The 27,631-nt window shown below is 42.8% G+C and overlaps 1 long non-coding RNA gene across 1 annotated transcript in view; it reads left to right on the top strand.

Annotated features, from left to right (window-relative positions):
* The first annotated feature begins 3,500 nt into the window (after positions 1-3,500).
* Positions 3,501-27,631, top strand: part of LOC102166699 (uncharacterized) — a 75,877-nt gene continuing 51,746 nt past the window's right edge. Inside the window, exons 1-4 of the long non-coding RNA XR_014843822.1 lie at positions 3,501-3,781; positions 4,563-4,731; positions 12,322-12,428; positions 24,334-24,553. This is a non-coding gene — a long non-coding RNA (uncharacterized LOC102166699). The remainder of the gene's footprint in view (positions 3,782-4,562; positions 4,732-12,321; positions 12,429-24,333; positions 24,554-27,631) is intronic.

The following is a 27,631-nucleotide window of genomic DNA, read 5'->3' as shown; positions in this document are numbered from 1 at the left end:
AAAATCAGAGACATTTATCTTAGATGTGGCTGATTAAAAAATGCTAAAAACCATCTCTCTTTACAAGATTTCCTTGGCTACATACCAGCAAAGAAGTGTAACTGCTTTTTGGCAAGCAACATGGCACTGGCTTTTAGGTTTAACATTTCAAACACAGTTTTCATTTTTTCACCTCCATGTTTGTTTCGTGAACACAATTCCTAAAGTTCCAGATCTTGCTATACATGAACATATGTGCTTGAAGAGCTCGTTGGTTATAGAATCAGGCTTACACTTCACTTGGTAATAGATTTGAAGATGGAATTGGAATATTAGCCGTCGTAGATACTTAGGGATGGGCTCAAAGATTCCTTCTCCATTTCAGTTCCTGTGTTTCTCCTAAAAATATCCCTTGCTTAAAAAAATGTTGCCAGTAATGGACGAGGAAGAACACTTGGCATCTCAAAGGGAGATGGATAGTTCTCACACTCAGACAATGCTGTTGTTAAGGTTACTTAATGCTGACTCTGTGGTACCCCAAGTAAGCTGGGGTGCATCCATTTGTTACCTTTGTCTTTAGAGTCTGATTTGCCACAAAATTAGGTTTTTGAAAGAAAATTGAACCAACCAAGCAAGTTCTCACCAGCAGAGACATCTCATTCTTGTTTGCGTGATAGAGTGTTGAAATTACTATTTATTGACCCCCTGCCAAGGGCCAGGTTTGTGTGGAATATTCTCTATACAACGTCTAATTGAATTTTCTCGACCCGCGATGATGCAGGCTGTAACATAATAGGTACCTTGAAAAGAGCAATGGGCACACGCCCTTGGGAGTCTAGGTCTGTCAAACTCTGTCAGTCTTTCACTATATCACACAGCCCATCAGGTAAGAGCCTGACGTACTTTAACAAATCTAAAGAGCAGGGCCAGAGGTATTACTCATTTTTCAAAGGGAAAACTCTTCTAAACTGGGAATGATAGTTTCTTCTTTTATTTGGATGTAATCATTGTCGTTGCATGGTTAGAGACTTCCCCACTAAAATATGCCACAGCCTAGGTCATCATCTCACAAATCCATTCATTCCTTTGACCACATGACTGACTATCACCCACGTGATAGAGGGGTGTGTTTTAAGTCATTGGGATGGAACATACAGCATGGCGACTATGTTTAATAAGTCTGAGATAGATATCTGAAAGTTACTAAGGATCACAAAGAAAAAAATTTCATCACGAGAAAGAGTTCTGTAATTCTGCATGGTGACAGATAACTTGGCGTATTGCGCTGGTCATTTTGTAATGTATACAAAGAGAAAATCATTATGTTGTATCCTTGAATCTAATATAATGTTATGTTTCAATTATACCTCAGTTCAAAAATTAACAGTCGGAGTTCCCTTTGTGACTCAGTGGTTAAGGAAACTGACTAGGAACCATGAGGATGTGGGTTCAATCCCTGGACTCACTCAGTGGATTAAGGATCTGGCATTGCCGTGAGCTGTGTTGCAGATGTGACTTGGCTCTGATGTTGCTGTGGCTGTGGTGTAGGCCAGTGGCTGTAGCTCCAGTTCAACCCCTAGCCTGGGAACTTCCACATGCTGAGGGTGCGGCCCTAAAAAGCAAAAAAAGAAAAGTTCTATCAAAAAAAATTAACTATCTATACTACAAAGCTACAGCCATCAAAGCAGTATGATACTGGTGCAAGAATAGAAATATAGGTCAGTGGAACAGGATAGAAAGCCCAGAAATAAACATATGCACCTGTGGCAAATTAATCTTTGACCAAGGAGACAAGAATATACAATGGAAAAAAGATAGTCTCTTTAGTAAGTGGTGCTAGGAAAACCAGATGGTTACGTGTGGAAAAATGAAATTAGAACATTCTCTAACACTGTACACAAAAAATAAACTCAAAATGGATTACAGACCTAAATATAAGGTCAAATACTATAAAACTCCTAGGGAAAAACATAGGCAGAACACTTTTTGACATAAATCACAGCAATGTCTCTTTTGATCCACCTCCCAGAGTAATAAAAATAAAAATAAAGAAAACCCAAATGGGGCCTAATTAAACTTAAAAACTTTCGCACAGCAAAGGAAACTGCAAAGACAACCCACAGAATGGGAGAAAAATCTTGGCAAACAAAGCAACCAACAAGGGATTAATCTTCAAAATATACAAATATGTCATACAGCTTTATATCAAAAACAAACAAACAGGAGTTCCTGTTGTGGCTCAGTGGTTAATGAATATGACTAGGAACCTAGGTTGTGGGTTTGTTCCCTGGCCTCACTCAGTGGGTTAAGGATCTGGCGTTGCCAAGAGCTGTGGTGTAAGTAGTAGGCACGGCTTGGATCCCACGTTGCTGTGGCTGTGCTGTAGGCCGGCCACTGCAGCTCCGATTCGACCCCTACTCTGGGAACCTCCATATGCCACAGGTGCAGCCCTAGAAAAGACAAAAAAAAAAAAAAAAACCCAAAACCCACGCAAACAACCCAATGAAAAAGTGGGCAGAAGATCTAAGTAGACATTTAGATGGCCAAAAAGCACATGATGGCCAAAAAGCACATGAAAAGGTGCTCAACATCACTAATTATTGGAAAAATGCAAATCAAAACTATGGTGAGGTATCACCTCACACCAATCAGAATGGCCATCATTGAATCTCCAAACAATACATGCTGGAGAGGGAGTGGAGAGAAGGGATCCCTCCTACACGGTCAATGGGAATGTCCGTTGATGCAACCACTATGGAAAACAGTATGGAAGATCCTTAAAAAATTAACTATAGAACTACCATATGATCCAGCAACCCCACACCAGGCATGTATCTGGAGAAAACCATAGTTTGAAAAGGCACATGCACCCCAGTGTTCACTGCAGCGTTATTCACAATCACCAAGACATGGAAACAACCTATATGTCCTTTGACAGAGAAATAGATATGGTACATATATACAATGGAATATTACTCAGCCATAAAAAATAATGAAATAATACCTTTTGCAGCAACATGGATGGACCTAAAGATTATCATACTGAAAGAAGTAAGTCAGACAGAGAAAGACAAATACCATATGATGTCATTTATATGTGTCGTTTAAATGATGCAAATGAACTTATTTACAGAATGGAAACAGACTCACAGACTTTGAAAACAAGCATATGGTTACCAAAGAGGAAGGGTGGGCGGGGGAGGGAGGGAGTCCAGGTTTGCCAGTGGCAAAGGCAACTTTTGTATATGGGATGGATGATCAATGTGGACCTGCTGTATAGCATGGGGAAATCTACTCAGAGTCTTGTGATCACCTGCATAGGAGTGGATATGTGTAGGCGTATGGCTGAACCACCTTGCTGTACAGTGGAAATTGCCACAACATTGTAAATCAACTAAACTTCAATAAAATTAAATTAGAAGTATTAACCATCATAGCCCTGAAACTTCATCAACCAAATGAAAAGGAGGTTATAGGATGTGAAGTTCATTGAGGTACAATAAAGCTCTCTCTTCTCCCAGAATTAGGGGTAGTGGACTGTTTGCTTCTTGGTGACCCTCCGAAGCCTTTGCCCTCAGTACAAAGACATCTACTGCTTGGAGGTCAATGCCATCCACTAAATAGGCCGCCTTGCCCGCAGCTGTCCGCAGGCGGTCTTAGGGTGCCTGATGCGAATGGGGGGACGTGGACTTGCTTCTGCTTCATATCCAGCATCCCTTCACTGCCATTGGTGTGAAGATGGACATGTTTGGATGCCCTCACCATCAGCCTGCGCTTTGAATGGTTTTGATTCGATACCAAGGTACGTAGCTTGGGGGGCTGTCATAATCCTGATCTGAGGTCACTTGGTTTTATCATGGATTAAGTCACCCAGTAGGTCATAATAGATCATGTTTCCAGCTTTCGGATTCTTAATAGATCAGGAAGATGTGAGCCAGGCTCTTTATCCTATTCTTATTTTTCACTTGGATTCATTCTTTTATCATTTCTTTCTTAAAAATCTTACTCATGCGGAAGTCTAACCCTCCAGGATTTGGGAGGTTCTAATGCACAGACGGTGACACACATTTGCTGCTCTAGCTGAAAACTCTGTCCTGGTGTCACTGGAGTACCCCCAATGGCCACACTCTAGATCAACCTAGATCAACTTCAGAGAGTCCACCAAAGTTTCAAGTTCTTTCTATGCCAGTATTTCTGTCCCATTGCCTAAATAATTAATAAATGTCATATTGTAATGCTAATGAAGAATACGAGCATTGTCCAGGAGGCTAAAAGCTCTAAAAACTATTTAAAGCAAATATTTGAGTAGTTTTCAGTTTATTCAAGTGATTTCACTCAGGACTTCAACCTTTGTTATTTAAGTTTGCTCGCATCTTCCCGTCTTTGTTTCTGAACTTCGGGCAGTAACATTTACTTCCTTCACTGCCTTTTCTGGGAAAGACTGTGTGTCTCTATAAGATTGAATTTGTTCTTATTAACTTGAAGACTTTTCTGAAGTTCAGAAGTATACACGGCTTGCTATCACCTTATGTGATCATAAGTAAACCTGTCGTCTTCCTCATACGTTCGCTTCCATTCTGCAGTGCAAAACTTGGATCTGGACCAGCGGCAGTTATGTACATGCTTCCAAGAGAGGCCACATTCTCACAGGACCTCAAAATAGCCCGCTAAGATAGTCTCAGCAACAGGGGGTCGGGGAAGAGATGGAGTTTGCTGCCATCATTTGAATTATGTAACAGATTCATGCCGTATGTAAGTAGCTGGTGACTGTGTTGTTCATACAAGCCTTAAATTCAGACACATTCTCTGTATTTATTTCAACCTTATGCCAGAAAGACATGATGTATATAAAGATGACTGTTTCTTTCACAGCCATTGTACTGTCAAAGAAATGAAAATCTATTTTGTGTGGTGTCTTTGCAAAGGAAAAAAGAGCACTCTCTCCTAGAGCAAATTGTGCAGCATACTTTGATGCTGCAAACCGCACGTGTGACATTTGCGGGCGCCAGGTGGATGCTGGAAATTAAGGAGCGACAGCAGCTCTGTTACTTCAGGTGGGAACAAGTCGCTAGTGATGCCGTGCGAGAGTGAAAGCACTTGCTCCTGAACTGCAGTGTGGAGGAGAAAGCTGAAAAACGCTTGACAGTGCTCCAGGTGGCAAACGCCAGCATTTTAATAAGTCAGTACTGCTGAGAGTTCAATGGAAGCGCTCATCTGAAAGGGAAATAAACTGATGGAATTGCAGAGTGGCCAGCATGGTCCCCGTCCTAAACAGAGGGCACATGTGAGCTGGGAGCGGCCTTTCCAAGTGCACTCGCCTGACCACATGCTCCGGTGGATGCCGGGAACATCCGCCAGGGTTTTCAGAGAGAACTAAACATCCTTTCCATTCGGCACCAGCATGAACTTGTAATTATCTGGGGATAAGCCACACGAAGTAGTATTTTATGATGACTTGTGTGCTGGAGTATGCGTGCTTCTCTTAAAGCAGCCTGGGAGCTGAGGGGGCAGTTGATGCAGCATCAGGATTTCCAGGAAGGGCATTTTCTGGAGTTCCCTGGTAGCTCAGCAGCTTAAGGACCCAGTGTTGCCACTGCAGTGGCCCCAGTCGCTGCTGAGGATTAGGTTGCATCCCTGGCCCAGGAACTTCTTTAGCGCCATCAAAGGGGGAACAAAAAGGAAGGGCATTTTCTAAAAATCTGTAACCCTTAGTTCTATCTGGGGGCAATGTTTCCTCACATCTAGTAGCTGATCACTTTTTGAATAGAGTTTTAAAGGCCCTGCCATTCTGTCTTTTGCCATTGCCATTATTGATTACTGTTATTATTAGATTTGATTGTCAGAATGTTGTTCCCAGAGGGCATTCCAGTCCCCTTCATAGGCATGAAGCCTCTAAAACTAACCGTATACTGAATTATTGTTTCCCTTGGAAAACAGTTGGAAATAAATTGACTGTTAACTCTTGTTCCCAAGTAGGTGCCACCAAGATCCCTGTGCTCTTCCCTCAGAAAGAGAAATTTCACGTTATTGTGACAAACGACGCATGTAATGCGTGCCCTGTTCCCGTGGAAAATGCCCGTTCAGACACTGTGCTGCTTACTGGTTAGAGTTGCTCCTGGAGAGGAGAGAGGCTCTGGCCAACGTGGCATTGAGGACCTACCCTGGGCATCCATGCTGCCCGTCACAGAGCTGGTGCGGAAGGTGGCTCCCCCACCCAGCTTCACAGCAGGACCCGTCGGCAGGCCAGGCCTTTGCTTCTGCCACTCATGATGGTGAGAGGGCCCAGGCTGTGCAGATGCAGGACGACAAGGATGAAGGCACCGCGGAGGCCATGCCGGGGGCCGGGGGGTAGAGGGGGTCCCTCCTAGTCCAGTCCTGCTCTGTAACAAGCACCACACAGCCGGTGGCTTCTGCACCACGGTCACAAATGTCTCACGATTCTGAAGCCTGGAGGTTTGAGAGGAGGGGCCACCCGGCGGGCTCTGGGGAGAGCCCTCTTCCAGGCTGCTGGCCACCAGCTTCCCGCTGCTCCCTTGCGCGGCCCAGCATATTCTCATCAACCCCTTCGTAGTTTTTTTTTTTGTCTTTCTAGGGCTGCAACCTGTGGCATATGGAGGGTCCCAGACTAGGGGTCGAATCGGAGTTGCAGCTGCCAACCTACACCACAGCCATAGCAATACGGTATCCTTAACCCATTGACCGAGGCCAGGGATTGAACCCAAATCCTCACAGATACTAGTCGGGTTCTTAACCCACTGAGCCACAACAGGAACTCCTCTTCATAGTCTAATAATCAAATGTGACGTTCTTCGAACTCTAGAGTCGCTGAGGTCAACCTGGGGTGTATCTGCACAGCCCTTCCCAAAGCATTCCCTGGTTCCTGCCTTGAGTCACCTGTTCCTGGGGGAGGGGTGGCCAAGGTCACATATCCTGCAGCTGCTTCAGTTCTCAGCCCCTGTCAGATGCAGGCCCTCAGACGTCTGTGATGTGGGTAAACTTGAGCGTAATACCCAGTTTAAACACATTTCAAAATTTCAATTTTCAATTTTCTTTTTTTGGCAGAGTCCACAGATTCGAAAGGTTGGGATGGGGAACACCCTCTAAAATTTCCAGGTTTTTAGCTGATTCCAGTTTATGGCTTGATCTCACAGTTTTTCATGGGGCCCAGGATGGTAGAGAGAAATCCAAATGGAAATCCCATTGACCACGTGCTCCCTCCCTCCCTGGCGTCCCCAGGGCCCTCCTCTTGCCATCCTGGGACGGGAGTCAGTTATAATCAAATCAAAGCAGTTTATATTAAAAAAAAATCTATGTAGTCAGTTTCAGGAACAGTTTGTATCCTCCTCTCTGAAACTAGTCTATATGTTACAGAGTGGGCACAAGCCTGTGCTAGAAGACCGAGAGAAAAACTCCCAGATGTCCCCAAAGCCATGAGAAATCTGAACATTTACCAGATTTTTGTTTCCCTATAAAATGCAAATATGGGGGCCAATCATAGGGTAATACACAGATTAATATTCAAACATCTCTTCCTCCAACCTGGCTTCTCCATAATCAACCTTAGAAAACACCTATAAGTTTATTTAATTTAAATCTTCATTTGCTTTCCTGTCTCATAAGTACACGTTCATTTTACATCTCAAACATGAGTCTTGTCTTTTACGTGACTCCAAGTTCTCTCTCTCCCTCTTTCATCCTCTCCCCTCCCCCCTTTTCAGCCGTGCCCTTGGCATGCAGAAGTTCCCAGGCCAGGGATCAAACCCCAGCCACAGCAGTGACTCAAGCCACAGCAGTAACAACACCAGATCCTCAACCTGCTAAGCCACCAGGGACCTTCCCCCCACTTCGTATCTGCCTGTCCATCTGTCTACCTGTCTCGCCATCTCTACCTACCTACCTACTCACTATCTATCTTCCTACCAAGCTGTCCATCACCTCTGACTCACCTAGCTGTCACCTGTCTGTTGAATTAGACAACGAGGGGGAGGGATGACATCCTCCATGATGCTCCGAAGACTCAAGCCGTCGTTATTTCAGTTTCTTCAATGCCGGTGGCAGCTCACTCTCACTGATCCATCTGGCCAGCAGATTTTATTGGCAGCAGCAGTTCTGTGCCACAAGTCAGCATTTAGTTTCAGCTCTCGTTTTCTATGAGAGTCACGGTGGGGGACGGGGAGGGGTATGTTGAGGGGGACCCCAGCCCACCGTGATAGCTTGCAGGCCAGGAGAATGAGTCACGTATCAAGCAGGAAAGTGCAGCCTTCGGCATGGAACTCTAATTACTCCCCCGTTGGCTCTGGCAGTATCCTGGGTCGATGAACAGTAGGCACCAAACGAGTATCCATATGGTTCCTGTGGAGTATTTTTCATTCTTCTTTAGCCGGACTCAGACACTGAGGTCCCTGAAAGCGGCCTGGCCTGTGAGGAGGGGACTCCAGACTTCGGGGTCGTCACCCTGTTGGAGGATGAATTCTAGAACAGCCTTTCCAAAGGCCCCAGGTGCATCTGACAGACCCTCCCTCTGCTTTCAGCTCCCGGAGGGTGGGGCTCTGGCTTCTGCATCCCTGTTCAGTCTCTTCTTCAGGTCATCGTGCCTGTGCTTTGCTGTTAAATTGGGCCACAGGAAGGTGTCAGCCTTCACAAAGAAAGTTACCCTTTGCCCCGAACTCAAATAGCAATTCAGCATCACGTAAACCAGGCCTCCGTCCTGCAGGCCCAGCAGCGGTGAGTGGACACTGTCAGCCGAGCCCACTTGGAGCAAAATGGGAAACCTCCTCCATCCAGCAGATGCAGACACTTTAAATGCCCTTGATTTGTTTGCTCTTTGCAAACCAAATATGATTTGATTCCCTGGAGAATACTGTCGTGTTCCGGGGGAGAGGGGCGGCTTTTGCTCACAGGTACAGTCACGCACACACATTCAGGCACTGCAGTTTGGTGGCACAGCTGTGTCCCCGGGGCCATGGGGAGGGAAGGTGTTGATACACGTGTTAAATGCCGGTTAGCTTTGCTGTTTCAGCTTTGTTTTGATTTCCTACGTGGACCAGGTTCACCTCCTGGGTCACAACTTCCAGCGGTTTTCGTGTGCCCAGGCTGCCAAGGCCCTGCACCAGGCAATCCAGCCATCCTGGTCCTGAGTCAAGTCCCTGCTCTGAATTTAGGGGCCTGGGGGCTTTGGGCAAATGACACAACCTCTCTGAAGCTCCGTGAAAGAGGAGGAGGAGAGAGAGGAGAGGAGAAAAGAGAGAGGGAGAGAGAGAAGGAGAGGGGGAGAGAGAATAACAAAGACTAGTTGGAATATTTTAAATCTAAAATTAGATACCTGCCTGGAAGTTCCTCTTGCTGATGTTAATATTTTTGAGAAAGATAGTTCATATTTGGTTCAGTTATAGCTAATTATTAAAATGGGGATTAACTTCTGTCTGGACATGAATATTTGCCTTTCCCTTTGCTTCTAGTGATGTTATTACTTCAGAAACCGTTATGCAACATGGACATCAGCCTGCCCACTGGTGGATCCCACTTTGGCCGTAGTACAGTCTGAGTGTGACAGATCGCTTGTCTGCTGCCTTTGGGACGACTGCCGGGTCTTAACTCTGTCTTTCATGGGAGTAAATGTGAAACTTTGGGGGATGTGACTTACAAGAAAGGGTAGATTCTTATAAATAAAAACGTTACTCTCCAATTATAAGCAATCCCAGTGAGAGAAGGGGAAATTATTTAATAAAGTCGCTGACTACATAGAGATTTCTTTGATGAACTAAATTTTGAAAGCATGTTCTGGAATGCATAAAGGGACAACCATTAAGAACACATTAAAAACAAAGAGCAGGAACTTTCAGAAAAGGTCTCTGTAAGCCTTAAGCCTTGGAGACCTGGAGACACGCAGAAAGGCCAGTGGCCATTTAAAGCCCAGATGAAGGGAGGAGGGATGTGACACAAAAGCCAGGACGAAGGCAGAGCTGCTGACCTCTGGCTGGACCTCAGTGAGAGAATTTCTAACCTGGAACCCGAGGTCAAATCAGGTGGAATTTCAGCCCAGGAAGTTGAGGACATAGTCAGATAAGGCACATGGCATTGGATGTACCTTCAGACACACTCTAAATCCTTCTTCCCCAAGGGTGCCTTTCATCCTGGTCCAGGTCAGCACGGTCTCTGCCCAGATTCATGCTCTGGGCTCTTCAGTGCCGCCCCTTCCCATTTCACTCTGCTCCCCTGAGCTCCTTCTTTGTACAGCGGTCAGGAGACTCTTTTAAAAACATGAACTGATCATATTGTCTCCTGCTGACAACCCCATCCCTGACGGATACCTGCCCACCTGCCCTCTGTCCGCCTGCACGTCTCCTGGCCAAACAGCCCAGGGAATTTCTTCCTGCGTCGCACACCACCCATCCAAGCCCACTCCCACAGTCGGGCTTACAGTAGCTGTTCCCTCTGCTGGCAGTGCTTTCTCCGCCAAGGTCCACCATCGGAATATCTTTTCGTCGTTCAGATCTTGGCCTGAACATCACCTTCTCGTAGGGCCCTTCCCTGGCCATCCTATGCAAGAGGGCGGCCCATCCAGCCTCTGCAGAGATGGAGCAGGTCCTTGCTGTTGTCCCCCCTGGTGTGTTTATTGTCTCTGTCACCCCACGAGGGGGTTGCACCACGGGGGTAGGTGCCCCGTCTGCTTGTCTACTTGACTCCATGCTAACTCTCCCCAGGGCCTGGAACGGGGCCTGATGCATGATGGATCCCAAGAAGAGCTTTTGCCTGAGTGGCTGAATGCTCGCAGGATTAAGAGCAGGGGAGAATGCGGGGGAGGGTGGTGACAGAAACAAAGGAGATCAATGCCCGTTAGGGCAGGGGTCCTGGGGATGTTTTTGGAAGAGGTGGAATCAAGCTAGAACTTTGCCCAGGGCTTGGAAAGGTGGAGGAAAGAGCTGGCTACGTGCTGTGGGCCAGGGGCTTAGGAGGGAAGATGCTGATGGAGCCCAGGAGGGACCGGCATGGTGGGAGTGGCGGGGAATGAGACGAAATGGTGAAATCTGAGTAATGACAGGCACTTTTGAACTCTCCAGACCAGCTGAGAGACGAAGTAGAAAACAGAATGTTTGTTCTCATGTGTGCGAAATAAAACTGTTCAATATAGAGGAGATTATGCTACAGTTAATTTTCTAAACAATTTCTCCACTTATACAGAAAAAATTATATGTCGAATGACTCCAGAACACCTCATTATTCCATCTAATTCTGTTGATGTTTACACAGACATAAAGAAAAACATTTTTCTTTAGAATAATACGCACTCGGAGTTACCCGTATGGCACAGCAGGTTAAGGATCTGGTGCTGTCACTGCTGTGGCAGGGGTTCCATCCTTGGCATGGCACGGGAACTTCCATATGCCGTGGGCGGGACCAGAAAAATACGTGCACGCTTCATTTTCACTTCTTAGAATGAGTTTAACATTAAAAAATCCCACTTAGAGAAAGTCATAATTAACATATGGCCTATTTTTTATTTTCACAGAAGAACTATAAGAGCCATTTCATAATTGGGAAATGTGACATTTCCTTATAGAGCTTATTTTTGCTATCATAAAGGTTGACCAACTTAAATCTCACACAATTAGAGCCTTTCTATAAAAATAAGAAAAAACCAAGAACGTACAGATAAAAATTCTCCATCCTTTTTAACACTGCAAAGATGGGGTGTGTTAATAACAACCACTTAGCTCATTTTCTCACACCAAGGTCATCCTCAGCTGCCTTGGTTCAGAATGAACTTGACTGGCAGTTTTGAACCCAATGTGCTGGAGGCTGGCGTATGAATTTGCATGCTCCCTGTGCAACTGTGGACTAGCTCCTTTAGCTCAATTTCCTCAACTGTGAAATGGATTCAATAAACAGTGTCTTTGCAAAAATGCAAACTGACTGAAATAAGCCTTATGCTAATGATGGCCCGTTCTGACGGAGAACTTGCCCTTCAACTTCTACCAGCCCCGGGAAATGCTATATTATAAAAATCCATCAGCTTGATTTGGGTTGAGACTTTTGGGGAATAGCATCTTTTTTTGCGAGGAACACATGAAGATTCATTAACAGGGAACGGTCTCAACGTGGAAAACTAAGGCCAACAAAGACATCTTGAAGCAGAAGCTCATCTAAGTGGTGCGGAGGCAGAATGCGGGGTTCAGTTCTGCGAGAGGAGGGTGTCTGCCTTAAGAGGAGGTGAGGGATCTCTGCCTGGTCCTCCCCCTGCCCTGTTCAGCAGGGGCTGTGCCTGCAGGGAGAGCTGTCCTCACCCCCACGGAACCACTGTAAGAGGCCGATTATCATTAGCTCTGCTTTTTCCTCCAACAGGAAGACCTTGACAGCCAGGATCTCTGAACAAGGCAGATACTGCAGATCTCAGAAACCTGTGACCAGAAAGTAGGAGGAAACTGGCGGTGACAGAGCGCATCTGTCAGGTGGCGTCTTTGGGAGTGAGCCCTGGAGCAGAGGCAGTGGGGAGTCAGGCAGCAGTGGGCTCTCTGCGCCCGGACATGGCAGGGAGGGGCTGGGCCGGCCAGGAGGGGGAGAGGTGACACGCACTGTGGGGCTGGACACAGTTAGGATAGCGGTGTCCTCTATGAGCAGGAAGCCGTGTCTCCAGGACTCCTCAGGGAGGATCCTAAGGAGAGAGATCCCGAGACAGCAGCGAGCTGAGGGTAAAGCCAGATGTGGCCTAGAAACAAAACTGCAGCCGCAGAATTAAAATGGATACTTAAACCTGGGGGTGAGAAACGGCGTGCGGGGGTAGAGGATAGAGAGTGAAGAGTAAACCAAGGTGTTTGGGGAAAAGAAACAATAGAATATAATAATAGCCATAAAAATAGAGTGGAACGAAATTTCTAGATTTACTGAAAGACAATCACGTATAAATGAAAAGGCTCATCAAGGTCCACGCAAACCAGTAGAAACAGCGCCGCATCCAGACACACCGTGGCATCTTTTGAGAGGGCTGAGGAAAATCCCATAAGTGTTCGTTTAAAAAAAAAGATGCTGCTAAACCATATACACAATTTACATTAACACATTTACACCGATTTCAATAGGCTTATATTTTCTGATTGTACTTATAGTTTGATTCCACGTTCTGCTTTCCTGGGCAACGAGAGCCAATTCAGTACTTTCCAAACTCTGCCTTTGGATCTGTAGAAAGAGGTCCAAATATTTACCTCTTATGTTGGTTATGAGGGTCAAACCATCAGCGCAGCTGGCCTCTATGGCTAATGAAATCTTACACACTACAAAAATTAGAGAATGCAATCTAATGTGTTAAACTGGAAAAATTAGTGTAAACTCAACCTTAAAAAGATTCGGATTTTTTTTTTTTTTCTTTTTAAGGCCACACCTTCAACATATGGAAGTTCCCGGGCTAGGGATTGAACCGCAGCCACAGTAACACTGCATCCATGCTGCATCTGTGATCTACACTGCAGCTTGTGGCAATGCCAGGTCCTTAACCATGGGTGAGGCTAATGGACCCTATGAACCCTATGTTATGTCTGGTTCTTAACCTCTGAGACACAGTGGGAACTCCACCAGGAAGATTTTTTTTAGACTGTGACCAGCAATTATCCAAACAGCAGCAGCACTTTGACCCACCCACTCTCATGGTCTCCTGTGCCCATGATTTGTCCCCAGGAAGGCAGAGCACACTAAACAGAACCAAGAAGCCTGGGTGGAAAATGGATTCTATGTGTTTCAGAGGGAAAAGCCAGAACTGGTCTGGAATATCCCTTTGTTGTTCAGAATCGGTGTAGCTTCAGAAATGTCAAGGGCAGTGCTGAAGGACAGAAGGGAAAATTTAAAGGGGGTTGCCCTGGTTAGGCTGGAAGTACCATCGTCCTAATATGATAATAATCATCATAGTTAATTGAAACCAGTGGAGGCAGTGAAAAGCCATGCATTAGTAATTGTATTCAAAAGAGAAAAGTGAATATAAAATGTACGCAGTGGAGTCGTAGTACAGGAAGGGTATATATCATAGTATATGTTTAATTATTTATTGATTTTAATAAATGAAGGAGTGTTAACGAATGGGGTTTGGTAAAGCCCTGCGCCATTTGAAATTTTAATACATTCACTTCTATAAAGGATGTAAACAATCTGCAAAATGCAACGGAAAAAACTACCCGCAGAGTATCATATTTGATTGAGGAAATCTTATCTTTCAGTGTATCCACCATGATTCTGGATAATTTTGATGTCCATTGGGAACACTGCAGTTTTTATTACCTGGGATGTGAAAGAAAGGAATTAGAAAAAAATGAATCATTAGCAATTTAATTTAAATAATGAGTAAATCCCATCTCTCCTATACTTTGCAAATTGTTTACATCTTCTATAGATGCAAATTTAAAATTTACATTTAAAAGCTGCCCATTTACTTTATGGATGTCTTGATTATATGAGTATTTTGGCTATTTTAATTATGTGTCTCTTTATAAGTACAAAAATGTATGTATTTCTATGTGTGTGGGAAGGAAAGAAAAAACACAGAGAATTGTAAGTAATTCAAGTAATCCGGGAAAAGTAAATACTACGCCACTGCAAGGCAGGACTGCCTCGGTCCAGGACGCCCCCAGCAGTCCACTGAAGGAGGGGTGACTGTGTGCTCTGAGATGGTGAATTAGATTGATGCCTAGAGCGCAGTTAACTATGCAGACAAAAATCTCTAGACCTCTAGATGGCCTTGCTAATCATGACAAAATGCTGCTAAGTATATGTTTTTATAGAAAAAAATCTTTAAAAATAAATATAGATTCACAGGAAGTTGCAAACATAGTTCTGAGAGTACACTGATTTTCAAATATTTAACCAGACTTCCTTGCATGACCATTCTCGGTCATGTTGTGAATGCTTTCTCTATATGTTGCTGAATTCTAGTTGCTAAAATTTTGTTATGGATTTTTGTGTTTACATCCATGAATGATTTTAGCCTATAGTTTTCTTTTCTTTGTTTTGTGACATTTTTATCTGATTTCTGTTATCAGCGTAACAGCAGTTTCATAGAATGAGAAAGTATTCCCCCCTCTTCTATCTTCTGGAAAAGACTGTGTAGAATCAACACTAATTCTTCTTTAAACATTTGGGAGAATTCTCCAGTGAAACCATCTCTGGGTCTGGAGATTTCTCTTCTTGGAGTTTTAAATTCAATCTCGGAGTTACCGTTGTGGTGCAGCAGAAATGAATCTGACGTGTATCAGTGAGGATGCAAGTTTGATCCCTGGCCTCGCTCAGTGGGACAAGGATCTGTTGTTGCCGTGAGCTGTGGTGTAGGTCACAGATGCAGCTTGGATCTGGCATTGCTACCTCTCCGATTCGACCCCTAGCCTGGGAACCTCCATATGCTGTGGGTTTAGCCCTAAAAAAGCAAAATAAGTGAATAAATTCAGTTTCCTTATTGTATAGCTAGTCAAATGATCTATTAAATTTTGTGTGAGTTGTGCAGGTCTGTGGGTTTTTTTTAATGAAGTGGTGTATTTCATGTAAGCGGTAAATATTTTTGTGTAGAATTGTTATAGTATTCCTTTATTATCTTTTTGATGTCTATAGAATATATACTGACATTCTCTGTTTTATTTCTGATATTTGAAATGTGTATTCTCTTTTTTTTCTTAATGTAGTTTTACTAGAAGTTTGTCATGTTTATCGATCTCTTCAAAAAACATCTTTGTTTCATCGATTTCTTTATTCCTCTGTTTCAATTCCATTGATTTCTGACATTTTTGTTATTTCTTTCTTTCTGCTTGCTTGGCTTCATTTAGATCTTATATTTCTAATTTCTTGAAGTAATTTTTTGTAGATGATTCACTTGAGTCTTTTCTTCTTTTCTAGTGTATTTGGTGCTATACATTTCCTTCTCAGAGCTTTAGTTGTGTTCTATAATTTTGACATCTTATGTTTTTCATTCAGTTCAATGCATTTTAAAAAATTTCGCTGAGACTCCTTTTTTGACTCATGGATTGTTTAGAACTGTGTTGTTTAGTTTCTAAGCATTTTGACATTTTCCTATTATCTTTTTATTATTGATGGCTAGTTTGATTCTCTTGTGGACAGAGAACATACTACATATAATTTCAGTTTTTAAAATTGGTCAAGGTTTATTTTATGCCCCCAAGATATGGTCTCTTTTGATATATGTTTCAAGGGCTCTTGAAATGCATATATATTTTGCTGTTATTAGATGGAATGTTCTACGAATGTCAATTAGTGGATAATAATTGTTCTTTTATAGACTTGATTTTTCTGTCTCACTATTCTATCACTTGTGGAAATCTCCAATTATACTTGCATATGGGTTCTACCAATTTTTGCTTTGTTTCTTTGGCTCTAGCTATGTGAAAGATGTAATAAGAGATGTTTGACTAGAGAAAGGAAGTTTGACTTGGGTTTGAAAGGCCGGGAAAAAAGTATCCATACTTGAGAAAGTGGCATTTGAGCAGAATCTTAAAGAGTGGGAGAGTCTGGGTCAGACAGAAAAGTGAGGGCAGGACCTCCTGGGCAGAGGGCCAAGTCGTCAATGAGAACCTGGAATAATTTGCATCCCTGTGTGCTCAGCATGCTCTCAGTCTCCACTGCCGGTCTTGTGGAGGGATGCTTTTGCTCTGCAGTGTTGACTTACCCTCTTGCTAAACACAGAGTTATGCATAATTAATTGTTCTACTTTTTAATTTTGGAAATTTAAGCAGCTGGATTTTTCTTCTAAATATAGAATTCCATATTTCTTCTTATTTTGAAGCTCTCTTATTTGGTGCTTCATATTTAAGATTGTTATATCTTGTCGAACTGACACTGTTGTCATCGTAAAGGGATCTCGATCTTCGGTAATATCCCTTGGACATAGTCCAGCACTGACAGAGCCACCCGGCTTTCTTATGCTTAGTGTTTTTATCTCATTGTCATCTCTTTCTATCAAACTGCCTGAGTGTTTATACAGTACATCTCCTGTACATAAAATATAGTTGGATTTTTCTTTTTTTCTATGGCATTTAGTTGGAATATTTAGTCGTTTTCTGTTTTCTGTTTTTGATATAAAATTCACCAAATTTCAAACCAGCTGTTTTAAAACATAGAAATCAGTGGTGTTTAGTACATTTACACTGTTGTGGAATCACTGTCTGTATCTGGTTCCAAAACATTTCCACCTCCCCCAAAGGAAACCCTGCACCCACTAAACGTTCCTCTTGTTCCTCCTGTCACCTGTCACGCAGACTCTAGCAACCATTAATCTGCTTTCTGCCTCTGTGGATTGACCTGTTCTGGATATCTCAGAGGTTCATCCGTATTGAAGAATGTATCAATACTTTATTTCTTTTTCATGAATGAATACTATCCCGCTGTTTGTATATCCCACATCTGTCTATTCATGCACTGATGCGCATTTGGATGGCTTCCGTCTCTGGGGTATGAGTAGTGCTGCTATGGACATTCGTTTACAAGTATTGCTTAAACATTTTTCTTACAATTCTGTAGAATGTACACCTAGGAGTGGAACTGCTGAGTGATATGATTATGATTTGTTTAAATTCATGAGGAACTGCCAGATTGTGTTCCATGCTGTACCCTGTTATTATTTTAATAGTTTTTTGAATATATATGCTCTAGATACTATAACCTTGTCAGAGATATGATTTGAAGTATTGCTTTATTCTTCCTTTCTTACCTTCTCTGGGGTTAATTTTTTTTTTTTTTTTTTTACTGTTCAACTTCTCTTTTGGCATTTTACTTGTGTCTCTTGCTTCTTTTTAATTTTTGTGGCTTATGTATGTATTATACATTCTTAACATATCACATGTAATACATTAAACTTTAAAAACTATCATTCTGTGGAGTTCCCATAGTGGCTCACCAGAAATGAATCTGACTAGCATCTGTGAGGATGCAGGTTCGATCCCTTGCCTTGCTCACTGGGTTAAGGATCCAGCATTGCCATGAATTGTGATGTAGGTTGCAGATGCGGCTTGGGTCCAGTGTTGCTGTGGCTATGGCATAGGTTGGCAGCTGCAGCTCTATTCTGACCCCAAGTTTGGAAACCTCCATATGCCATGGGTGTGGCCCTAAAAAGACCAAAAAAAGGTACCATTCCATTTATGTCCCTTCCATTCTTTGTACAATTATTGTCATATATATTTACCTCTATTATGTTATAAGCTGCCAAGTGCTGTTGTATTTGCTTTAAATGATCAACTTATGTGTATAAAATTTAATGAAAGTAGAAAAATTCTCTTCTATATATCCCCATATATTTACTAATTCCATGTTCTTCCTTGTTTACCATAAGTGTACATGTTAATCTGACATAATTTTCTTAAGCCTAGAGAATTTATTTTTGCTTTTTTTTGTACTGAAGTTGGCGGTTATGAATTTTATTAGTTTTTGTCTGAAATAAACTATATTCATATGTTTTCATTTTTGCTAGATATAAAATTCTAGGTTGACAGCTTTTTATTTCACTTAGCTTTTTATTTTATGTATAATTTACTTATATAAATACATGTAAATACACTGTTTCATTGTATTTTGTATTTCTAAAGAGAAATTAGCTATCATTCTTATTTTTATTCCCCTATGTATAAAATGTTTTTTTCTTTGGGTGCTTTTAATAATTTTTCTTTCATTTTCATCAATTGCACTATGGTTTGTTTAGGTATGGATATCTTTACATTTATCTTTCTTGAGTTTTATGGTGATTTCTGACTCTATGGGGTCTTGATCAAATTCGGAAACATTTTAATAAATATTTCTTTGTTTTTTCCTGCCTTATTTTCTCTATCTCCTTTCCTTCTAGGACTCCAGTTACATATATGCTACTTTATCTGATTGTGTCTCACAGGTCACCAATGCTTTCTTAAAATTTTTAATTCAGTTTTTTCCTGTTGTATACTTCATTATGGATAAATTCTTTTAATCTGTCTTCAATTTTATTGATCTCCTCTCTCTTTTTTTTGGAGAGAAGCTTTTTTTTAATTTTTTGATTTACATTGTTCTGTCAATTTCTGCTGTACAGCAAAGTGAATATATATATTCTTTTTCTCATATCATCCTCCATCATGTTCCATCACAAGTGACTAAATATAGCTCCTTGTGCTATACTAAAAATAGTCCCCTCATTGTTTATCCACTCCAAATGCAATAGTTTGCATCTGCTAACCCCAAACTCCCAGTCCATCCCATTCCCTCCCTATCCCAGTCTTTTCTTCTTTTGTATTTAAACTGTTATAAATTTCATTCTATTTTTTATTTCAGGTGTATTTTTTAGAGCTGAGATTTCCATTTGTTTCTTTTCACAATTTTCAGGTATTGCCCGAAAACCCCTGTCTCTTTATCCATTATGTTTACATTTTCCTGTAGGTTCTTTGTCATATCTATTATAGCTAAAGTTCTTGTCTCTTAAGCATCTGGGTTGATTGTGGGTCTGTTTTTATTAACTGATTTTTTCTGTTGACTCTGACTCACATTTTCCAACTTCTTCACACGTCTGTTGATTTTTGATTGCATACTAGAACTTGTGGATAATACTGTAGAGACTCTGGATTTGGTTATATACCTCTGAAGAGGGCTGAGTTTTGTTGAATTACTGGTGGATCACTTAAGCTGGTGGAGGTTTGCTTTGATGCCTTGTTAGGGCAGGTATCTCTCAGTTTTATCCCTAGCCACAGGAGAATCTCTTCAATAAAGAGACCTAGTTTTCATTCCTAATGCATGGCATTTCTGGGGATCTGCTAGAAAGCCCTGGCTATTCACCATGCTCTTACAACTTACTGGGACTCAGTCTCTGAAGTCTCTCACCTGTGACCAGCAGCAGCTGAAATTGCCACTCAGTTCTTTCACCTTCTGCCTGCTTTCCAGTCTCCTTGGAGCCTTACCTGCATGTGTGCAGTGCAGTGAGTGATCTAGAATGTGATTAGAATTTATGTGCATCTTTGGGGATTACCTATTTTTCTTTCCTCCCTACTAGGATTTCCAATTTCCAGCTACACTGGCAGTCCCCAATTTAATCTGCTCATTCTTTTTTTTTTATTATTACTCAAATGAATTTATCACATCTGTAGTTGTATAATGATCATAACAATCTGATTTCACAGGATTTCCATTACACAGCCCAAGCACATCCCCCCACCCCCCAAACTGTCTCCTCCAGAGACCATAAGTTTTTCAATGTCTTTGAGTCAGCATCTGTTCTACAAAGAAGTTCAGTCTGTCCTTTTTTCAGATCCCACATGTCAGTGAAAGCATTGGATGTTGGTGTCTCATTGTACAGCTGACTTCACTTAGCATGATAGTTTCTAGGTCCATCCATGTTGCAAAAAATGCTGGTATTTCGTTCTTTTTAATGGCTGAGTAATACTCCATTGTGTATATGTACCACATCTTCTGGATCCACTCCTCTGTCGATGGACATTTAGGTTGTTTCCATGTCTTGGCTATTGAAAAGAGTGCTGCAATGAACATTGGAGTACATGTGTCTTTACGAGTTGTGGTTTTCTCTGGATAGATGCCCAGGAGTGGGATTGCTGGATCAAATGGTAATCTGCTCATTCTTCAACAGATTATCCTATGGCCTTATGCTTGAGTTCTAACCTCTTTATGCCATGTAGACTTGGAAATGACCTCAGGGAAAAAGGGTAAGGTCTTTTATATACATCTTGCCCATTTTCAAGGATAAGGTCTCTCCCCTCCCCCCATAGTTCAAGGTCAAATCCCCTCTTTTTCTGCCTCCTCTGGTTGTTTCCCAGGGCCTTTACACAGTTCTTTGTATTTTATCCAGAGTTTGTCACTGTTATCGCTAGAGAATTAGGTCAATATAAGCTACTCTGTCATTAATTAAACTGGAACGCAATGCAGAATTGATTACAATCTGTTTATAATTATCCAAGATGTATCAAGATTTGTGAGAAAATCTGGAAAAAATATCTCTGCTCTGTTTGAAGAAATCAAAAACTCATGCTGTAGACATTGGTTTTTATCCTTTATCACACAACTGTTTTTAAAGATACCAGGTTTTGTTTTCCAATGCATCCACTATCAGCAATTTAGATGGCAAAATATGGTAAAAGCCACTTTTCATTCATTTGGGTGACATTAATTGGATTACAGATTATTACTGAGTTTAATGAAAAGCATCAAATGTGTCTAAGAAGGACTAAGACTTTTTCTTGGTTACTTGGTTTCTTGATGTACCTAGCAGCAGTACATCATAATAAGTCATTATAACTTACCATATTATCATCAAATGTTTTCATTCACCAAATTTTTTATAGAAATCAAAGAGGATGAAGGAACACATGGAAATGAAAAAATCAACAATTAAATTATTTATTCAACAAACGTTCACAACCACCCATTACACCACAAATACTGGTGAATACTAAGGGTACAGAAAAGAAGACGTAGCTCAGGTCCTCAAAAGGGTGGAGTCCAGCGGGGAAGGTAGCAAAGTAAGTCAACAAGAAAAGGCCAGAGACTGAGACGTCTCAAGTTTCATGAAGAAGTTGAGAGCACGGTGTGGAATTTACCCGAATGAGCTTAGAGCTAGTTGCTTGCAAGTCTTTAGACACATGGCTGGGTAATCAGATGTTTGAAAGGCCGTTCACTCTGAAAGTTATGATCAAATTCAGGGACTGGGGACTGCAGATGGGGGAAAACCTACCAGAATGTGAGATCATGGGGTTGTTGAAGTTTTTAGGATTGGTGAGAAAAGAGCATCTGAACCTAGCCTGGACTGTCAGTGAGGATAAAACATAAGGTATGCTTTAACGCAGAGTCTAGTTTCAGAAGGAAGTCTGAATATTCTAGGACACAAATATTTCCCCTTTAGAAATCTTATGTATTGCTTACTTCTTTGTCTTTTTTTTTTTTTTCCTTGTCTCTTTAGGGCCGCACCCGTGGCATATGGAAGTTCCCAGGCTAGGGGTCGAATCAGTGCTGCAGCTGCCAGCCTACACCAGAGCCACAACCACACCAGATCTGAGGCACGTCTGTGATCTACACCGTAGCTCATGGCAACGTGGGATCCTTAACTGAGCGAGGCCAGGGATCCAACCCATGTCCTCATGGATACTAGTTGGGTTCGTTACCACTGAGCCACAATGGGATCGCCTCGCTTACTCCTTAAACTGGGGAAAGTTTCTTTTCCAGCTCTTTCAAGAGCGGTGTCCTGGTTGGTATACTGAAAAGACCAGGAGGCAAAGCCCTTAGAAAATGCACACCAGTGGCAGCCTATGAAAAATTATGGAGGAGCTTCCTGCTTCCTGCTTCCTGGAAAGGCACATGGGAGCTGATTGACAAGAAGAGTATTTATCCAGGATGTGTATAAGACAAAAACATCTTATTTTCATTTCCATGTTGTACAGTATAACAAATTGCCTATGCTTATGGTTGCTTCTTGAATTTTGTGGGGGTTTTTAGGGAGGGGTAACTCCCTTTTAAAAATTTATCCTAATAATGTTCAGGGTTTCTAATATTAGAACCCTGTTTCCAGTCTTTACATCCACACTTCTGTCCTGAGCTTACAAGCTATAATTTTTTTTTTTGTCTTTTTGCCATTTCTTGGGCCGCTCCCTAGGCATATGGAGGTTCCCAGGCTAGGGGTCCAATCAGAGCTGTAGCCGCCGGCCTACACCAGAGCCACAGCAACGTGGGATCCGAGCCGCATCTGCAACCTACACCACAACTTATGGCAATGCTGGATCCTTAACCCACTGAGCAAGGCCAGGGATCGAACCTGCAACTTCATGGTTCCTAGTCGGATTCGTTAACCACTGAGCCACAACAGGAATGCCAACAAGCTATAATATTCTTTTGAAGGGCAATAAACATGTAAAATGAGCCATCCTGTATGAATTCAGATATTGAATTAAAATGAAACACCCCAGATGGGATTTTAGTGATCACAAAGCTAATTTGTGTTCCAATATGTTTTTCTAAAACACGAAAGCTTTCTTAAATAAGAATATAGGCTTTGTACAACATGAAATTTGCTTCTAGAATAGAATTTAAGTTTTTAAAAACATAACATGTACCATTTATTGAGAAAATTCTGAAGTTCTGCATGAAGAGATTTAGTGTCTACAAGATAAAAAAATCCAACTGGGTAATAATTATGTATGTGAAAATGGCTGGATTAAGAGTTACATCTTTTTTAGGGTCGAACTCACAGCATATGGAAGTCCCCCAGCTAGGGGTCAAATAGGAGCTGCAGCCACCAGCCTACACCACAGCCACAGTCACACCAGGTCCGAGCTGTATCTGTGACCTACCCCACAGCTCACAACAACGCCAGATCCTTAACCCACAGTGCAAGCCCAGGGCTGGAACCCACATCTTCATGGGTACTATGTCGGGTTCCTAACTTGCTGAGCCATGGTGGGAACTCCAGAAGTCTAGGGAGGAGATAGAACTTGCCCATGATTCCAGTGTCAGAAAGTTACAAGGTCGTGGTGCTTGGCTTTGCACAAGGTGCCTCTGATCCTAGCCTGTGCTCTCATGCCTCCCTCCAGGCTCCCACTGCCTGCTCCTGATGCATTTCCCTGAAGCTGTGTCTCCATTTGTTAAGAATCTGTTCATATCTGAAAGCATACTAAATTCTGTTCAAGTAAAATAAAACTTGGAATTTAAAACTTCAGAAACAACCATCACTTGCTCTGCCTGGTTTAACTTGCTCCACTTCCTGCCTCTTCTCCGACTTGCTGCTTATTCCTGAAGCCCAGGCCCCTCCCTGCCTGTCCTCCGTAACCCTTTCTTATTAATAACTTCAAGTACCCTAATCAGACACTCTTGGACAGCAATTTGTTTTTAATCTTCATGTTCTGATTATGCAGTAGGTTTCCTGGTATTATTGCAATTTTCACAATGTGACTTTAGAATTATAGGAGTGGACTATATTTGCACATTTCTTCTGCTTTTTTCTTTCTGACCCTGTGTCTCTCAACCCATAGGCCCTTTTGGTCCTCAGGTTGAAAACAATTTTGTTTTACTCTGCGACTATGTTATTATTTTATTAGATTACCTTATTATTCTTCAGGTTTAACTACTGAATAACTAGTGCATATTAATAATTACAAAAATGTAATAGATATAAATGTAACTATAGTTGCTAAAAACAGATATAGAGAAAACTAGCTGGATTTAATCTACTGGTTTGCCCGGGGTCAGTGGATTCTTGCTTCACCATGTGCATGAAACTAGTTCTTAGGGAAATTAGTAAGGAGTAGGTGGGGAGGGACAGGGTGGCCATTGAGTTCAAAATGGAATATGAATTTGCAGTTTGAAAAATCAAATTGGAGATGTGGGGGGGTTATTTACCTTTTTTCTTTTGCACTGCAGATTAACCTTAAAGATGTTGGTGAAATTTAGAAGATACGTGTTGGACGTGACAACAGTGGAAAGGATCCTAGGTGGAACCTGGAAGAAATGCGACTTGAGAAGATGAACACCCAGGAGCTGTTGTGTTTCGCTGTTGATCCCTGGGTAGCTGAGAATGAAAACGATGGAGACCTACGGGAGGACATGCCCGCCGTGAGAACGAACAGAGCGCCTTGGCCAGGTAGGAAAGCTCATTTCCTTTGCGATATATATGAAAAGTTAAAATGGTTGAGGTGAGTTAGAAGAGAGGTCAGCAACCTGTCTCTGTAAAGGACCAAACCGTAAATATTCTGCTTTGGGGGCCATGAAGTCCCTCAAAACCGCTTTGCCTGTTAGCTGCCATAGTGAATACAGAAATTAAGGGAATGGCTGTGTTCCAGTAAAGCTTCATTTGTGGGCACTGAATTTCATGTAATTTTCATTGGTCAAGAAATAGCATTCTGCTTTTGATTTTTTGAACCACTGAAAGCAGTAATAAGCAAGGTTAGCTCCTGGACTGCAGGAACCCAGCGCTGGCAGAGTCAGCCCAGAGGCTTCTGTCTGATTTAGAGCATTAGGGCCTTGGGCCTGACCCTCATCTGGCTGCCCAGAGCGGAGGGACAATGTCCGTAGAAGGAGGTGTGTGTGTCATCAGCCCATCTTTCTATAGACTCTTTTGCTGGCCATTTGGATGTGACTTGCTTCTTGGCTAGACTATGCTAACAGCAGCCAGCCACCAGGAACTTAGGAGCACCTGGATCAGTAACTGAGGTTTTGTTCTTGTTTTTGCCTGAAACTGGACTCACACGTTGCTTTAATTTTCTCTCTACCCGTTTCATTTGTCTCTGAAAACCACCTCATTATTGCCTCCACCACTGTAGCAAAAATGTACTCCCAGTGGATACCAGCGGCTTCTTTGTTCCAAACAAATGCCTCTGTGTGTGTGTGTGTGTGAGTGTGTGTGTTTGTGTGTGTGTGTGCATGTGCATTTCCTCCATGTCCAACACCCCTCTGCTGTACCTAACACAGTGGACCCCGCATGTGCAGAGGCAGAGATTTCGGGAGGCTCTGGAAGCACGCACACTGGGTGCGTCTGGCTCAGGATGTGTTTAGCTGTGTCACCCCAGGCCAGCTTCTTAGCCTCCCCTGGCCGGCATCGCCTCATCTCTAAAACGGGGATAAAAATAGTGCCTGTGTCATAGGACTGTTTTGAGTACATGAGCTCATGCACTTAGTCTTTAGGATAATGTACTCATGCTACTTAGTTCCTGGCACATCGTACTCAGGCAATAAGCCCCAGCTATTACCATCACCACGTTAAATCTCTCCCCATCCCTGACCTCCGTTACATGATGCCTGTTCTTGGATGTTTCCTCCAACCTTTTTGCTTCTGTTTTTATTCCTGGCTCACTTGGTCCTTGTCCTGACTTCTGGTTCCCTCTGCCCAGAGGGATAACAGCCTCCGCCCTCACACCCTCAGCTCTGTCCTTTGTCCTGCCTGGAGCCCTGATTCTGTCAGGCAGCTCATCATCTCATTGTCTTTTTTTTTTTTTTTTTTTTTTTGGTCTTTTTTCGTGCCGCGTGAGGTATATGGAGGTTCCCAGGCTGAGGGTTCAATTGGAGCTACAGCTGCCAGCCTACACCACAGTCACAGCAACGCAGGATCCAAGCTGCGTTTAAGACCTACACCACAGTTCATGGCACGGCCGGATCCTGAACCCACTGAGCGAGGCCAGGGATCAAACCCACATCTTCATGGATACTAATTCGTTTCCTTACTGCTGAGCCACAACCAGAACTCCAGTCTCACTGTCTTCTTTTTTTTTTTTTTTGTCTTTTTGCCATTTCTAGGGCCGCTCCTTCGGCATATGGAGGTTCCCAGGCTAGGGGTCGAATCGGAGCTGTAGCCGCCAGCCTATGCTAGAGCCACAGCAACGCCGGATCCGAACCACGTCTGCAACCTACACCACAGTTCACGGCAATGCCATATCCCTAACCCACTGAGCAAGGCCAGGGATTGAACGCACAACCTCATGGTTCCTAGTCGGATTCATTAACCACTGAGCCAGGATGGGAACCCCCCGTCTCACTGTCTTTAATGTGCATTCATGGTTGATTCACCCAACCGCTTCCCATGCAGAGGTAAACACATATGTGTATCTACAGGTATTAGGCACCTACTGTATGCCAGGACTAGAGAGCACCGTGCTGACCTGGCTCTGGGTCCTGGGCTCTTGTTATCATCGTCAGTCTAATGACCCTCTCCTTCCCTCCCATCATTCCCTTCCACTTCCCCCAGGAAGGCTTGGCTCTGAAGCTCACTGGCGCCTGGAACCCCTCATGTGCCTACCATCCTGCACTCAGCCTGTCTCCTCTACACCTACACCGAGCATCTGCTCCCCCTCCCACTTCCTGGGGAGGAGCCACTCCTCCCAGCAGGGGCCCTCTACCTGTTGAAATGACGAGGGGCCATGGGCCACAGACATACTTGGTTAATGCAGATATGATGAGATAGATTTAGGCTAAGACCAGACGAATGAATGGAGAAGTGTTTTATAATGTTAATTATTTGTATTTGTACGTATTTTGACAGCTTGCAAAAACTGCCTTTTCATATAAAACCTCATTCAGTACCCACAGCTCCCAATCCTAATGGTTTTAGTTGTCCTAGGGTCTTGTGAGGGTAGCAGTCATGTCCAGCGATGTCAGGAAGACTAAAGTGGAAAAGATAGAAGGGTCCTAAGAAATTTAGCATCCTGGTTTTCACCCCTCATCACCCTAGGACCTATCTAAACCCTTTACCCAGTTGCTAACAACTGTCAAGGATCCATTCTGCTTTTTTAAAATGATGTATAGAAGAATTTTGAAATCCATGGTGCCAATAAGAAAGAAGAAATCTAATTGGTCTGATTTATTCATTATTTTTCAATTCATAGCATCTTAAAATACTGCCTTATTTTATTTCATTTTATTTACTTTTTAGGGCTGCACCCACAGCATATGGAAGTTCCCAGGCTAGGGGTTGAATTGCAACTGCCGGCCTATGCCACAGCCACAGCAACGCCAGATCTGAGCCACACAGCTCACAGAAATGCTGGATCCTTAACCCACTGAGCAGGGCCAGGGATCGAACCTGTGTCCTCATGGATGCTAGTCAGATTCATTTCTGCTGAACCATGATGGGAACTCCCAAGACTGCCTTATTTTAAAATGAACTTTGGAGTTCCCGTCGTGGCGCAGTGATTAACGAATCCAACTAGGAACCATGAGGTTGTGGGTT

This window comes from Sus scrofa, chromosome 4 (assembly GCF_054392235.1).
Source record: "Sus scrofa isolate SSC_HxYL_T2T_F1_AM1 chromosome 4, Sscrofa_HxYL_maternal_Yorkshire_Landrace_v2.0, whole genome shotgun sequence".
NCBI lineage: Eukaryota > Metazoa > Chordata > Mammalia > Artiodactyla > Suidae > Sus > Sus scrofa.
Note: the sequence above shows the minus strand (reverse complement) of the source record. Positions and strands in the feature narration are given on the sequence as shown.